This window comes from Canis lupus, chromosome 14, assembly GCF_048164855.1.
Source record: "Canis lupus baileyi chromosome 14, mCanLup2.hap1, whole genome shotgun sequence".
NCBI lineage: Eukaryota > Metazoa > Chordata > Mammalia > Carnivora > Canidae > Canis > Canis lupus.
Window position 1 is genome coordinate 5,460,804 of NC_132851.1, and position 16,960 is coordinate 5,477,763.

General features: G+C 39.1%; 1 protein-coding gene across 9 annotated transcripts in view; it reads right to left on the reverse strand.

Moving 5' to 3' along the window:
* The window catches only part of NCALD (neurocalcin delta), a 370,439-nt gene that overhangs the window by 254,894 nt on the left and 98,585 nt on the right, over positions 1-16,960 (reverse strand). For 8 of the 9 annotated variants that reach the window (XM_072774075.1, XM_072774073.1, XM_072774070.1 and 5 more), the window contains one exon: positions 684-736. The gene's annotated coding sequence lies outside the window, so the exon portion shown is untranslated. Of the gene's footprint in view, positions 1-683; positions 737-4,142; positions 4,208-16,960 lie in introns of those variants that run through there. The other variant, XM_072774072.1, reaches the window with a different exon arrangement.

Here is a 16,960-nt window from a genome sequence, read left to right on the forward strand (position 1 = left end):
TTCAGTTTCCCCCATTCCCTTATGGTCCCTTGTGCTATTTCTTATATTCCACATATGAGTGAAACCATATAATTGTCTTTCTCAGATTGACTTATTTCACTTAGCATAATGAGCTAATTTACTTTTAATCAACTAGGAGTAGGAAAGAAACTTCTTAATCTGATAAAGAATATTGGTAAAATATCTCCATCAAATTATCTACCATAATTGATTTGATACAATTTAACTACTGTTAGATGTTTGGATTCTCTCCTCTTTGTTTCATTTGGCTACTATAATTTATGTTGTGATAAACATCTTTGTGCTTGTTAATAAAGTTGCCTAACCTCTCTGTGCCTCAATTTCCTCATGTACAAGATGGGAATAAGGCAGCAGCTGACTCCTAGGGCCATGCAAGGATAAGATAAGATGTTGAATTTAGGTCTTAGGGAGTCTTGGGAGAGAAGTGTGGCTTATAAATCTGAAAACTTGGGACGCCTGGGTGGCTCAGTGGTTGAGCATCTGCCTTTGGCTCAGGGCGTGATCCTGGGGTCCCGGGATCGAGTCTCACATCGGGTTCCCTGCGGGGAGCCTGCTTCTCCCTCTGCCTGTGTCTCGGCCTCTCACTATGTATCTCTCATGAATAAATGAATAAAGCCTTTAAAATAAATAAATAAATCTGAAAACTTTTGTTCTGTATTTACCTGGTGGCAGATTTCTCAAAGCACGCTGTAGGCTCAAGTCAGAAGAAGTCACTCTGTCAAAAACAAAGAAAGTTCTTGTTTTAGGTTGTCAGGAACTAAGGGTATGATGTGGAATGCAGCCAGTGATGGGAACTATCACTTGCTCCAGGATTCTCCTGCATAATTGATAACTTCTGTCCCTCCTAATCTCCTTCCCTTTAATCAAGTGAGAATGGCTACTACATGTTCTTTGCATCTGCTCTTGACCTATAGCATTCCATTTTTTCACAGCAGCCAGAAAGATGATTCTAAAATTTAACCATGATACACCATACCCCTCCTGAAACCCCTTCACAGCTTCCTCTTACTTTGGGCAACTTCTTTATTATGTCCTAGAAAGTCTTTCATTATCTGATGCCCATCTACTTCTCTAGCTCTGTTTCTCATCTCTGCTCCAGCTATACTGTACTTCCTTCAGCTTCTCCTTCCCTGCCACTTCTCTGCTTTCATACACATTGTTCTCTCCTCTACTAGGATGACCTCTTCCCCTCCCCCACTCACCTCCACCTGACTTATTCCTACTTTCCTTCCATTCTGCACTCAAGTGTTACTTCCTCAGTCAGCCATCTACTCCGCTGGACCATCTTAAGTTTCTCCATTTACACTTCAAAGAAGTCGGCACTCTTCTGTAACGTCATTCATGCAACTACTAATTCAGTATATCTTGCCTTACCTGTGAGCCCAGGAATCACAGTTGTTTTGTTCACAGCTATATCTTTATGCCTCACCCAGGCCTGTTCTTACAGTAAAACTTAATAAATATTTATAGAATAAAAGAATTACTAAACTAATCCCTCACTTCTTAACTTTCTAACTTATCTTTTGATTCATGCTGCCAATTTAAAAGACTTTCTACTTTACTACTACATATCATTGATTATTAAGATTCATTGATTGTAAGAGACAATGCTGCTTCATATAGCGATAAGGGAAAGAAAATCGGCTGCACAATAAACTGTGATGCAACACTATGATTTAGAATTTTTATTTCATACTTATTTAAAGAGCTCTACTGGACTTATGTAAGACCTGAGTTTTATCATATCAGTATAAAAGGAAAACATGAAAAAGTGGGTGGAATAAATTGCTATGCAAATTTACTTTGGTTTAGGTATTCACATTCAGAAGCCACTCTTTGAATCATATTTGACACATATTTGAGTGTATTTTCCTACACAATACTGTCCTCTCTGCCACCAAGAGCTTTAGTAATGCAACATTTCCTAAAAGAGAACTCATGTATTATATTTGGGATTTTCTTCTAAGCTTTTGATACTTTTCCGTAAGTGTTGGCAAGAAAATCTTACTAATAGATGCCATAGGATTTCAGTCAACACTTAGGACTTAGATTCCTTTTTCAGATCCCTCAAAGGGATCGCTGACTGAAACAAGACGGGGTTGCAGTTGTCTTGTCATGCTACCAGAACTACCAAGTTCACACATGCCCAGACAATGTAACTACAGCACAACTGCCACCTGACCAATTGCAACAAAAGGTGCTTTTGGTTGTAGACACATTCTGGTAACAGAGTTTCAAAATGTGAGAAAAATAAAACTTGTCTTAGAATCAACAAAATACGAGAGGTTAAAAAAGACTCTTCAGATAATTTAGGAAAGTTCATAAAAGGAAGAATGCAAATTCTCTCTCTCTCTCTCTCTCTCTCACACACACACACACACACACACACATATACACACACACACACACACAGTCAAAAGCATAACCAGAAATTTTGACTTGTCACACACTGAAATAGGGAGATAGGTGCTCTAGGCACTGGGCTGAGGGGTAGAGGATAAATTTAGCCACCCTCCTCCAGCCAGGCCTTGGCATTGGTGCTTCCACCATGGAGTAAGAAGGCATTTCTCAACTTTCCACTAGTCCAGCCATGCCCTCATGGACAGAGTCCTTCCCAAGGTGTGTCCTCTCCCTAATTGCTTTTTAGCCTATTAAAATACTTTTTTTTCCTTCTTATTCTGTGTGTATGATTAAAAGATATGAGAGAGATCTACCTACTTAACAGACTTTCAGCCATATAATACAGTGTTGTTAACTAGAGGCACAACGTGGTATAGCAGGTTCTCTAGAACTTGTCATTCTTGTATAATTGAATATACTTCTTGTAAGTGGAATCACACAGGACTGCCTTATTTCACTTAGGATAATTCCCTCAAGGTTCATCCATGTTGTTGCAAATGACAGGATTTCTTTCTTTTTAGGCCAAACACTATTCCATTATAGGAATATACCTGTAAAATACCATTTTTGAGAACACCATCTTAAAGTAAAAGGAAAATTCTTAGAAATGTGCCATCATGTTAGAGCAGACCAAACTATAGTGCCAGAGGTTCCCTCATTCCCAATCCAGGATTTCAGGGTCTTGGGGTCTCAATGTATGAATGCTCAACTATGCAGGGAAAAGGAGCAGAAAAGAGATACCACCGGAAAATCCAGTGGGCCTCTCTGTGAGCCAGTTTCCTCATCTGTAAAACAGTCATATTCAGGGTCCCAGGAAGAAAGAGATTACACACTCAAATGGAGTTTTAATGAAGGGGTTATTTGGACAGGGTTAAGGAAACTGCCAACAAATAGTGAAGTAGATACTTTCTAATGGCCAAATCCAAGGGGAAGCCAGAGGGCAGATAAACTCATTGGTGTGATCCTTGGAGATCCCTGTCCCTGGGCTCAGAACAACATGGAGTAGGGGCAAGACTAGACCTCGGAAGACGGAGAAGACCCAGTACGCATCATCTCTGTGTTCCCATAGAATTCCAATATTCTACGACCATTTTGGTACAGAACTAAGCTTTGCTACAGTAAGAAGAAAAATTCTGTTTACTCCAAAGATTTGAGGATAATCCACCAGGATGCATTTTCTCATCATTCTGTGTGCATAGCTCAGATAACAGCACTCATTTGTTGCTCTTGGAAACAGCTCAGATTAAGAACATTGCACTAAGCAGTCCCTGTTTTCCTTTAACTGAGCTCTTACAAATATAGCAGGATTCTGTTTGGAGCTAGTAATTGATGTTTCCCCCTCCTCGTCTTATCCCCTGAGACCCTCCCTTTTTCCAGAAGGAGGATCCTGTAGTGTCCATCACCTCACAGAAGAGATGTTCCTGCAGGGGCAGAGAAGATTTTTGGCTTCCTAAACCCCAGCACTTAGTCTCAGAACACAGACAACAGAGCCAGAGCAATGCTTACCACCTGCTTCTGCCCCTAACCCCATACCCAGAGGATTATTCTGTTAAGAGAGAAAGGACTGAGCAGACATATGTTCCCTGAGCACAGGGCTCCCAAATCCTTTCCCTACAAGCTGAGATGGTAAACAGTAAATTTCCCTCTTCTCACTCAAACTCATTTTCAAATCTTTCCTACTTTTCCTACCTAGGCCATGCTCCAGGTCCCACCTCACCTACCCAACACTGGCTCTCCGGTGGCAGCGAAGACTACAGGCCTCAGGAGTCACAGGGATGCTCAGTCCTATGAGACAAGTGTGAGATTTTTAATTGCAAGAATCAAGGATCCTTTCAAAAGTTTCATTTTGAAAAATGGTTGCTTCTAGGGAAGTTCCCAGTATCATCTGTTCCAAGGAGTCGGGCAAAGGTGCTGACCAGTTTCTAGCATCTCTGCTTTCCTGAATTTGGAGGCAATGCCATGCTCTAAAATGCATGGAGTTTTGCTGTAACTGTTCTGTAGACATCCAACTGGGCAGCACTGGCCATTAGAGAGGTGTCACACAGTGCTGTGAAAGCTCTCTCAGAAGAGGGGAGTCACACTGGGTTAGGATAAAAACCCATTTGGAAAAAAATAAAAATAAGTTTTCTGAGTAAAACATGTCATTTCTCCTTTCAGAGGAATTAGGCTATTTCCAAGTGGTGCCATACTGTGAAAAAAACTTCTGGCAAATAAACTAAAAGAAAGAGGGAGGCTGCCATTCTGCCCATTTGGAAGGGCGACTGTAGGTGGGCTGGAGAATTCAATAACTGTCTGGATGACTGTGGCTAAATTGCTTAACCTTTCTGTGTTTCATTTTTCTCATGTGCAAAAATGCCAGAGTTCAGATTAAGATAATTTTGACGTCCCTTCCAACTCTAAGAATATATGACTTTCAAGCGGGAAAGGGACTTTCCAGTTCAGAGTCCAAGGATTTGCTATTGAAAAATGAAGCAAAGAAAGAAGAAAGCACTGCCATTATCAGCCAAGGGGGCTGTAAGTCTGACAAATAACAGAAAAGAAGTGCTCTGTGGATCCTGTCACTTGACACGTTATGGCTGCATTCCCATCTTGGATGATACCATACGAATGGGCTATTCCATGCATCTCAAGAATGCCCCGACCATATTAGGAATACTCCTAAGTGGCTCCTCTGTGACATTACACAGTACTGTTCCTGACATGGCCATTTCAGTCAGCTTCAGACTCAACTCTAGATGAAAATATTACAGTTGGATGATTTGTCAAGTGCTAAGTCTAATCCTTGCAGCTCTTTTTTCAGAGTCCTTAAAAAGAAGAGTGCCAGATGTTATACTTGTATATTTAATTGGAAACTGAATGGGGGAAAAAACAAAACGCAGCAAGCCTAGTTGTAATATTTAACTGTTTTTGAAAAACCACCATCTAAACATACCAAAAATAACATATTTTCAAAACCGTGACAAGTCAAACGTCTCTCGAATACAAAAAAATAAGTCAGTCATGAGCCATTCAGAGTAAAGCAATCTGTCAGTTGTAAAATATAAGTACTCCTTTATAAGTAGCTTGCGTGTTTCCAACTCTCAATAAATACCATGCTAACATATCAAAAATGTTCAGAGAGAATTCCATCAGTGTCAGAAAACACTAATTAATCAGTTACTTGGTTAACATCAGCCTGGATCTCCCACAAGCACTTAGCACGTATCATCTATTCTCTGGCTATCCCTTTCTACTTATCACACAAGCCAGGAACCTGAACATTATTTAATACTCTTCCTCTCATCAATAACCAAATTGGTCTCCTATTCTCTGTCCCTACTTCTATTACCTAGATCAAGCCCTCACCCTCTATCTACTGTGGGCAATTTCAAGGTCTTTTAGCCTTCAATGTCTTCAATTAATTCAACTATCCTTGACATTTATCTTTTTCAAATACACATTTGATATGTCATTTGCCTGCTCAGGCCCACTCTTAAATGGGTAACTTACAGGAAGGATTTAAACTTCAACATGTTGTCCCCCCCTCATACTCCATGCTCCAGCCTTGTCACACTGCTTATAGTTTTCCAATGATTGTGATATCCAGGTCTCTATGTCCTCTAATCAAGCAACTCCTCCCCATCCCACCTCCAAAAGGGTCCATCTAACAATTCTGCTTCTTTCAAGATGAAAATTCCCCCTTGAGCCAACGCAGTCTGTCCCTTACCTCTCTCTTCACCTGATACTCTCCCCATTCTCCACTGCTCAGCACCAGCTGTACCAGCCCTCTGGAGGGTCTGCTTCCCTCCTCCAGGCAGCCATTTGTACACATTGGAGGCCCTTTTCTAACTACTCTGCACTTACCTAACTTGAACTCATTCTTTGGGTCTCAAGTTCAATATGACTCCCTGTGAGAGACCTTCTCTAACCTCCCAAAAGAAAATCTGGTTCTGCTACACATTCTGTAGACTACTCTTCTTTTCCCTATTGTACCTAATCATGGCTGATGGTTATATGTTTATCATTGTGGTTATTCATTCTAAGCCCATTACCCTCAATGGACACTTACCTCTGTGAAGTAGAGACGGTTCAGGTCCAAAGTTTACCTCCAAAGGCTAGCACAGTGCCTAGCACACAATAAAAGTTTTTCAACCAACTCATGGTACTGTGAGCTTCACTTACTTTGTAAAAGTTCCTTCCATTCCTCTCCAAGCCCCCACATCTTAAAGCTACTGGGTCGGGTGGGTTATCGGGAGGAACCTTGGTCTTTCTAAAGCCTGGGACCATCTTGCAAGGCACCCACTTTTCCTCCCACCTTTCCTTTACTCCAGCCCATTAACTCATCTCAGATTCTCCATCACTCAATTATAAAAAGCAAAGAGCAGACCTGGCAAAGATGGAACTATCTTTAGAGAATTGGAGAGGAAAAAGAAACTGAGTGGGTAAAAGCAAAATTCTCCGAGGAAGAAAAGGGGCAGAATTTCAAACACTGCATGTTTACAGTACGTATTACTTAAGCACACACACCCTGTATACACACACAGAGACGGCAAGATCAAAAGAGGTAGAAGAAGCACAATGGATCAAATGGCTTCCGGTCTTAAAACCTGCTTAAGAGCATTTCGATATGGACTATATATTGGGTGATTTGGAAATTATTGTTAATTGGCTTGGGTATAATCATGACACTGCAGTTATGTAGAATAATGTCCCTGTTGTCAGGAGAAGCATGTGGAAGTATTTAGGGGTGAAATATCATGATGTTCTTAACCTACATTCAAGTGGGTCAAAAAAAGAATGTGCATATTTATAGATCAATTCCACTTGAACACAAACTTAATCCAATGTGTGTATCTGTGGAACAAACAAGAGAGAGAAAGCACATGCAGCAAAATGAAGAAGCTGTGACTAATGTACTATTCTGTCAACTTCTCTGTAGGTCAATTTTAAAAATAAAAAGGAATGAAAAAGAAATAATAATAAGTAAGGAAATAAAGTCCCTTTTATGTATCCACTAAATATTCTCCTTTGAAGCTCTAACTGCATTGACCTGAGGGGGAAACAATGTCCACACCTTTTCATATTGAGATGGTCTATGAAGCCCTCAGGGAACCCAGGCTTCTGATAGAAAAGTAACAGCTTCTGGGCAGTGCCAGTAGGAGGGTAGAACAGGGAAGACTCAAACTAATCTCTTCAGCATTTCCTGATGGCCTCCGCACAGTGGCCCCTGCACAGGCAGTCTCCTTTCTATGAACTTCTTTGCCCTTGTACTGCCCCTCCTGATAAATGACCAGAGATTCAAACATTGGTATGAATGCAGCCCCCAATCCTCCAGTAACTTATTCTAAGAGTGACTACTTAATTTATTATTCAAATGAACATACTTTTGATAGTGAAAAAGGATGCTAACAGACAGGATGCTAGGACTATCCCAGGAAAACTGGAACTATCTCAGGGATATTTGGATATATGGTCATCCTATTTATCTCCCTTGAGCGGATATATTAGACAAATACATAAATCATGGTAATAGCAATGTTCATTTAATCATGTAACAAAATAACACAAAACAACTGCCATCCATAAATTGCTTGGAGTTCAAAGGTAGGATAAAGTAATTCCTTTGGAGGAATCAAGAAGAAATTCATGAAGGAGCAACATTTTTCAAATTGATCTTAAACAATAATTGTATTTCTGTACATAGAGTTGGAAGGGAAGGTCATTCCAAATGGAAAAAAACTGTAAGCACAAAGGCCAAAGTAGTAAAGCATAACAGTATGCCAGGAAAATGGAAGCAATCTAATGTAGCTGATCTGAAGAGGTATCCATTGGAAAGACAGGAGACGAGCCTGGAGAGGTAAATTGAAACCACAGTGAAAAGTGTGTGCTCAGTCCATTAAGCAACAAATAGTCATTGAGGGTTTTTGAGAAGGACAGTAATAAGGCCATGGAGGGCCTTGAATGTCAAACTAAAGACTTAAGGCCAGAGAATCAAAAAGATCTTTTATTGAACAGTTTTCTACAATAAGAACACCCACAAGTGTAAACTTATATTAGCCAGTCTGCAAACATGAATGATATAAACCAAAAGGAAATTGTCACAGTAACTGATATCATAAGCTTTAAAACCACTTTTGTTCTCTCTTGTTGATAGTTCTGATTTTGTCTGCTGGGTTGAGTATTACTTCTGTCAGATTTTCTTGGAGCCCTATTGCCAGAAAGCCTGTGTCACAGAAACAGAAATGAGAGTTTAAATGTTCAGAATTGTCCAAGCTTGAGAAGATGAAAACTGAAAACACAGCACTTGAGCTAAAGGAAAAGCAGCTACCAAAAGAGGAGGGATGTGATAAGTTTTCTTTGAAGATGGGAAATTACATTTTGAAGGCAAAGTTAATTTTAATGCAAATTCTTCTACCTCACACACAAAAAAGCCCGAGGCAATCTCATATTTAATAAGATTAATTAAATTTTCCCTGAAGGTTAATTTATAGATATTTATTGGATTACATAGAGAATTTCAGGGGGGAATAATTAAAAGACAATGTTTCAACTGTTTTCAGTTTTATTACAGATATCTGACTAGACAAGAGCACATGCCTCATAGAAGAATACGTCATTACAGAGAAAACTATTAATACCAAATCTTCCCGGAAAAGGTGAACAACACTGGCAAAGCAATCTAATTTCCAGAGAGAATGGCCCAACAGGAAGCTAGGGCTCTGGTCTCTAAATACAAAGCTTAGAGTATTTGTAAACAGAAAGCACATATTCCCTATCTATAGAGGGTGTGCCCTGTTTAAAAACTATTCATAAATGAATGAAGAAAAGGCTGATCTAGAAACTAACTCTTAAATTTTCAATCCATGGAGTTTTATATCTACAAGGACATCTGGGGAAAGTAAAGAGGAGCCAATTTTAAAAGGCTGCCACTGGGCTTTGAGCTTTCAAAAAGATAATTGCCACTAAATGCAGCCCATCGAACATGCCTACATCCATAAGTCACACATGCCTATACATCTTTGGAGGATGAAAGGAGACAAATTCATTATTTTAAAACCTGATAAATAAAGAAGAATAATCAAATGTTTTTCTTGTCTTTCCTATATGAACTATACCACTGGGTGACCAAAAATAGAGGAAGGGAAACAATTTTTTATAAAAGTATTCCTCCTGATAAATGAAAAAAATAGCCTAAACTAGAATATCACCATTTTACTAATCCTAATAAATAAGTAAGTCCTTTAAGTATTGAGCATCAACAATTGTTAGCTTTACAAAAAGAGGGGTGAGACAGATATTATATGCTTCCTGATGGAATAATACTCCTCTAATATTGCCAAAAAAACTGTATCTGAGTCTGGTCGAACCTCAAAATCAACCTTGCAGAAAATACAGAAGACAAAGGAACACAGTAAAATGTATCAAGACTCGCAATCAGGGCAGCCCCGGTGGCTCAGCGGTTTAGTGCTGCCTTCAGCCAGGGGTGTGATCCTGGAGACCCGGGATCAAGTCCCACGTCGGGCTCCCTGCGTGGAGCCTGCTTCTCCCTCTGCCTGTGTCTCTGCCTCTCTCTCTCTCTCTCTCTCTGTGTGTCTGTCATGAATAAATAAATGAAAAATCTTAAAAAAAAAAAAAAAAGACTCACAATCAGCAAAATCCAGAGTATGAAAAACACTACAGGTCAACGGACTGGATACATTCACACCTAAACTATACAGAAAAGAAAAAGATGGAGTGGGAATCTATATTAAAAGAAAGGTGCACCAATTTTTTAAATGAGTGAATATTTTTAAAAGCTATTATCTAAGGATACATGTTTGGGTGATTGCTATAAAAGTGAATAATGGTCATTCACAAAGGAAAGTAGAAGGACTACAATTGAGAATGGGCACTTGGAAAGGGCTTCTGGAGTGGGTAGAAAATTTCAATTTCCTGAATGGCATGGTCATTATAAATATTTTGCCTTATGGACATTTATTATGCTATATATTTGATTTGGAAAGGGGGTGTCTTTCTGTGCTTTGTTTTACAATAAGGTTGCTTAATTTAAAGAAAGAAGAAAGAAATTTCCAATAAATTCCTCAGAAGCATGAAAAAGCATCTAAAGAACCACCTGGTATTTTCCAAATTTGGGGGAGGTACGATAGGTAAATAAGGCAATAATGATTCCTACTGGGGGAAGGTGAGTTAAAATTCGCTCAGTACATTTCCATGATCAATACTAGAAAAAAAAATCAACTAAAAAGGAACATAGTTCAACTAAGAAAACTTGAAAAAAATATGTTCATAGATACATAGAATTCTGTGGCTTCCATTCCCAATGAACCTCCCTGTAATCCCGAAAAGTGTTGCGGCCTATCTTCTATGTACAAGAAGCAATGGTGTAACAGTCTAGGGGCTAGCCCTATATATGAATTACAACTTAGAATATTAACATTTTGGAACAAAATTAGCCTTTTTCTGCTACTTTTCTCCCTCTGAGAAACAGCTACTGATATTTACCCTTGAAAGCTGGTTCCTAGGTTCTTGTGGAGGTAGGACTCCTGGCTTTGGACTCTTGGTGACCACATGACCTGAACTACCCAAGATAAACTAACTCTGTCATTTGATCCACCGTGCTATAAAATCAGGTAAGTGTAGCCACATTGTCACCAAGTGAAAGTGACACGTAAGATGGGTCTGGAGCATGTCCTGAAGGTACAAACAAATTGCATGATTAGGTGACTCACATTTTTACAGCCCCCTACAATGCTTTCTCTCAACCTACACATAATGACTTCATGAGGAATTCCCTGTAATAGTGGAGTTCCCTGTTGACAGTGGGAAAAAGAGACTCAGGCATGCTTTATAGATGATTCTCCATTATATATCATCACTCCCTGAAATACAGTGGAAAAAGAAAATCTTCCCAATTGGTGGAACAGTATATCTGGATATCCACTTTGTCTAGACTGAAAGATGGCCAGAAGCACAAATCTATACTTACTCATAACTAGTGGTTAATGATTTGGCCAGACAGTCAGAGGATTAGAAAGAAGAGAATTAAAAAACTGATTAAAAGGAGGACAGAGGAATAGGTATATGGATGACCCTTTGGAATGGGTGAAGGGTTGGAAGTATCCCTATCTCATGTGCATACTCAGAGCATCTACTACAGAGTAGGCAGGTAGACAAGGTAATACATTCTAAGAATGTCAGTGAGCGTTATTTTCCCAGCTACCCCAGTGCTTTATCCAAGGACTTCTCCTTAAGAGTATCCATGGCAGCAATCAAGCAGGTTATATATAGACTCACCAAGGCAAATCTGGCTCCCACCATTACTGAGTACTCAATCTCTCAAGAGCAGAAGCCAACAAGGAGCCCTGATAGATGAGCTAGCCATCTGAGGGGGTTGACTTACACCAGTTCCCTTACATCATGGAGGGGACAAAGATTGGTCTTCACTGGAATAAACATATTCTGGATATGGATTTGCCTTTTGCAAGCACCACCATTCACATACTTAGACAATGCCTTACTTTCCATCATAATTCCCCTCACATTTCTTCTGGCTAAGGCAATTTTTCAACAAAGGAAGTGCAGCAACTGGCTTATGAACATGAAATTCTATGGTCTTACCACATACTCCATTGTTCAGGAGCAGTTGACCTAACAGAATGGTGAAAGCAACTACTGAAGGCTCAATTATGTCACGTTTTCAAGTACACTGGGAGATAACATCTTGAAACTTTAAGACACTATCTTACAGAATGTAGTATACACTTTGAATCAACAGCCCATAGAGGACATTATTTCTTCCATACCTAGAATACATAAATCTGGGAACCAAAGGTTAAAGTTGGAGAATTTGCTCTTTTTACAACAAATATTCTAATCACAATTTTGTTTCCTGTCTCTGAGATTTGAGGCTCTGCTGGTTTAGAGTTATTCATTTTCAAGGGAAAATATTTCCATTGTAGGCACAAGAATGGTTCTACTGAACTCAAATTTGTGTTTTCCCCTGGTCATTTTAGACTCCAATGGACAAAGAAAGGTTTTACTGTATGAACTGGGGTGATTGATCCCAATTATCAAGATGAAATAGGCTTTATGCTGAACAATACAGGCATGTCTGTAATCCAGAGGATCCTCTGGGATTCCATTTATTACTTCCATGTCCAGTAGTAAAGTTAATAGAAGATTTTACCAGACCAATAAAGGACAGATATCTAAGGACAGACTCTTCAGGAATAAAGATTTGTGCCAATCCAGCAGAAAAAGAATTTTTACAAAGCAAAGGGCTACTTAAGGAGTGAGAAACATAGAAATGGATAAGGAAAATATACAGATATAAATATAGACCTACATATATGTAGATCCTGTGTCTATATGCAGATATATATATATATACACATTTATATCAATTATAGCTTAGGATCAGTTACAGAAGTGAGAACTGTAGCAACTGCATGACTTTTCTTTTGTATTCTTCTTGTTCCTATTTTTTAAAATATATTTTATGTACTTATTCATGAGAGACAGAGGCAGAGACATAGACAGATGGAGAAGCAGGCTCCATGCAGGAAGCCTGATGTGGGACTTGATCCCGGGACTCCAGGATTACGCCCTGAGCCAAAGGCAGACGCTCAACCACTGAGCCACCCAGGCATCCCCTTGTTCCTATTTTGTGTATAGAAATCATTTTCCCCCTTTTCCTTTTCCCTATATCATATAAGGAATGTTGGTTGATAGTTCACTGTACAATTTAGTTTTCCAGGTTATAAAGTAAATAAGATTTGGGCTTACCTATGAACAAAATTAACATCACCCAAATATGGATGCATTGACCGTGGAACTTTTGTATCTCATTCATCAGAGAAAGAGTGAGTATGCCTTCATTTGTGAAAGTGATAGTAGCATCCACAAAAGCATTAGAATGCTGCTGTTGTTGTTGTCTAAGTTTAGATGGGGGTAGAATGCTGTGTATGGTCCAGCAGGGACAAAGGGGTGGACTGTGCCTAATAGTTTCTGCTTTTGCTCAATTCCACATTCTCTCTTCCATGCACCATCCTCTGATGGCATACCACACTTCTCAGACTAACTTACCAACTGACTGCCTGTTGGGTTCTCTCAGTTGAAGCACTAGCAAGAGAATGGAAAACAAGAAGGGAGAAGCAGTGGCAGTAGCAATGATGACATGATGACTGGCTCATGTGGGTGCCTGGGTTCCTGTGCCACCACTTTGGTTCTAACAGCAGAATTGAACTGTAAGCCAACTATATACAGGAACTGTCTTGCCTTATATTTCTGTGCTCCTTACAGTGCCCACCCTAGGGCAAAACTTAGTAGGCACAAGGTTGTTTTGTTTTGTTTTTGTTGTGGTAAAAACATACAACACAAAATTCACCATCTTAAACATTTTCAAGTACACACTTCAGTAATGTAAAGTATTTACATTGTTAAACAGATCTCGAGAATTTTTTCATCTTGCAAATCTGAAATTCTCTACCCACTAAATAACGACTACCTTTTCCTCCTCCCTACCACCTGTGGGAACCACCATTGTACTTTATGTGAAAATTCAGTTTCTATGAATTTGACAGCTTTAGATAAGTAGTCTCATGATTTTTTAAAAAAATGTTTTAATTGACATAATTGTAAAATCTCAGAGTTGAGATTCAGCTGAATGCATGGATCATTTTTCCATTTTATTTTTTTTCTTATAATGTCCTTTTTTTTTTTTATTGGTGTTTAATTTACTAACATACAGAATAACACCCAGTGCCCGTCACCCATTCACTCCCACCCCCCGCCCTCCTCCCCTTCTACCACCCCTAGTTCGTTTCCCAGAGTTAGCAGTCTTTACGTTCTGTCTCCCTTTCTGATATTTCCCACACATTTCTTCTCCCTTCCCTTATTTTCCCTTTCACTATTATTTATATTCCCCAAATGAATGAGAACATATAATGTTTGTCCTTCTCCGACTGACTTACTTCACTCAGCATAATACCCTCCAGTTCCATCCACGTGGAAGCAAATGGTGGGTATTTGTCATTTCTAATAGCTGAGTAATATTCCATTGTATACATAAACCACATCTTCTTTATCCATTCATCTTTCGTTGGACACCGAGGCTCCTTCCACAGTTTGGCTATCGTGGCCATTGCTGCTAGAAACATCGGGGTGCAGGTGTCCCAGCGTTTCATTGCATTTGTATCTTTGGGGTAAATCCCCAACAGTGCAATTGCTGGGTCGTAGGGCAGGTATATTTTTAACTGTTTGAGGAACCTCCACACAGTTTTCCAGAGTGGCTGCACCAGTTCACATTCCCACCAACAGTGTAAGAGGGTTCCCTTTTCTCCGCATCCTCTCCAACATTTGTTGTTTCCTGCCTTGTTAATTTTCCCCATTCTCACTGGTGTGAGGTGGTATCTCATTGTAGTTTTGATTTGTATTTCCCTGATGGCAAGTGATGCAGAGCATTTTCTCATATGCATGTTGGCCATGTCTATGTCTTCCTCTGTGAGATTTCTGTTCATGTCTTTTGCCCATTTCATGATTGGATTGTTTGTTTCTTTGGTGTTGAGTTTAAGAAGTTCTTTATAGATCTTGGAAACTAGCCCTTTATCTGATATGTCATTTGCAAATATCTTCTCCCATTCTGTAGGTTGTCTTTGAGTTTTGTTGACTGTATCCTTTGCTGTGCAAAAGCTTCTTATCTTGATGAAGTCCCAATAGTTCATTTTTGCTTTTGTTTCTTTTGCCTTCGTGGATGTATCTTGCAAGAAGTTACTATGGCCGAGTTCAAAAAGGGTGTTGCCTGTGTTCTTCTCTAGGATTTTGATGGAATCTTGTCTCACATTTAGATCTTTCATCCATTTTGAGTTTATCTTTGTGCATTTTTCCATTTTAAATTCAGTAACCTCTATTTCTTGGTCAATGGATCTCTGCTGGAAGAATCCCAGTGACAGTTTTTAAAATTTTTTATTTTATTTATTTATTCATGAGAGACAGAGAGAGAGAAGCTGAGACACAGGCAGAGGGAGAAGCAGGCTCCACACAGGGAGCCCAATGTGGGTCTCGATCCTGGGACTCCAGGATCACACCCCGGGCCAAAGGCAGATGCCAAACCGCTGAGCCACCCAGGGATCCCCCAGTGACAGTTTTTAAATGCTGAGCCACACTATGGGTGGGCACCTCTGGTGTGATTTAAAAAAAAAAAAAAAAAAGTTCTTTTTTGCAGTAATCTAAAATGTTGGACTTCTACCCATTGATCCAGAACAGAGCACGTTCCCTTCATTTTCCAAAGTTTACATCTTTCCGTGCTATGTTACAAACATGTTTTTATCAGGTATGTTTTAGCCTGCTGTGAGACAGCAAGATTTGCATGGAGAATATCCAGAGAATATCAACTGTTGTTCATATCCAACACTCATCAACAGTGTAGCCAGTAGCCAGAGGGGAAGTAGCAGCATTCAGAAACTAATTAAAATAGTGAATCCTGCTTGTGCCTGAGATCTGTTGCACATCCAGGCTTTAAAAATAAATATTTCACCACATGTTCACGGGATTACTGACAGTTTCCCATTAGGTGGCTACTTAGAAATTTAATAAACCAAAAGATTCTCTTCCAGGTAGTCATGATATTTACCATGATGAAAGGACGAAAACTCGCTAATGAAATGTCACTGACAAAAACCTATCAGTTCAAAATGATTTCTGAAGTTTCAGAGGCAAGATCTCATTTTGGCAGTATTGCCAGAAGCATTCATGGCAACCCTTCCCTGAATAATCTGCACAATACATTATTTATCTATACTACAAATTTATACTGTTGCTAGAGAAGCATAACCCAAAAACAGTAATAATGAAGAATCTGAAGAACAGAGACACTGTGACAAAATATCTCTGATGATAGATCAGAGGCTGGACCAATCTGGCACAAAAACCTGACCTCATGAGGCTGCTGCCTCTATGGTATGCATTAGACACCTCAGACAACTATTCTCACCATCTTCATCTTCATCATTGTTAAATGTATTCAATAGGTCTGTGATAAGAAACAATGTTACTTTAAAAGAAAATGTAAAAAGAAGTAAAATCCAGGAAGTAATAATCTGTAAAGAATAAATATAAATTGCAAATAAACAGATGGAAAAATATCTAGCTCATAATCAAAGAAATGCCAATCAAAAGAACATAAGCCACTACTTTTGTCTCAACAAGGGCAAGTAAGCGGAAACAGACACTCTCAGTATAGCAGGTGGAAGTGTCCATTGGTACAACCTTTCTGAAGATAAATCTGCTAATAAATAATAGTAACTTTTAAGGTTCATATATATTGGTCCAAAAACTTTATTTCCTGGAATACAGCCTAAAGAAATGATTTGTTTTCAATGAGCTGTCAAGCACAACATAGGGAATATGATCAATAATATTGTAAAAACTACATATGGTGACAGATGGTAATGAGATTTATCATGGTGATTACTTCATAATACATATAAACATCAAATCACTACATTATACACCTGAAACTAATATAATATTGTATGTCGATGATACTTCAGTAAGACAATAA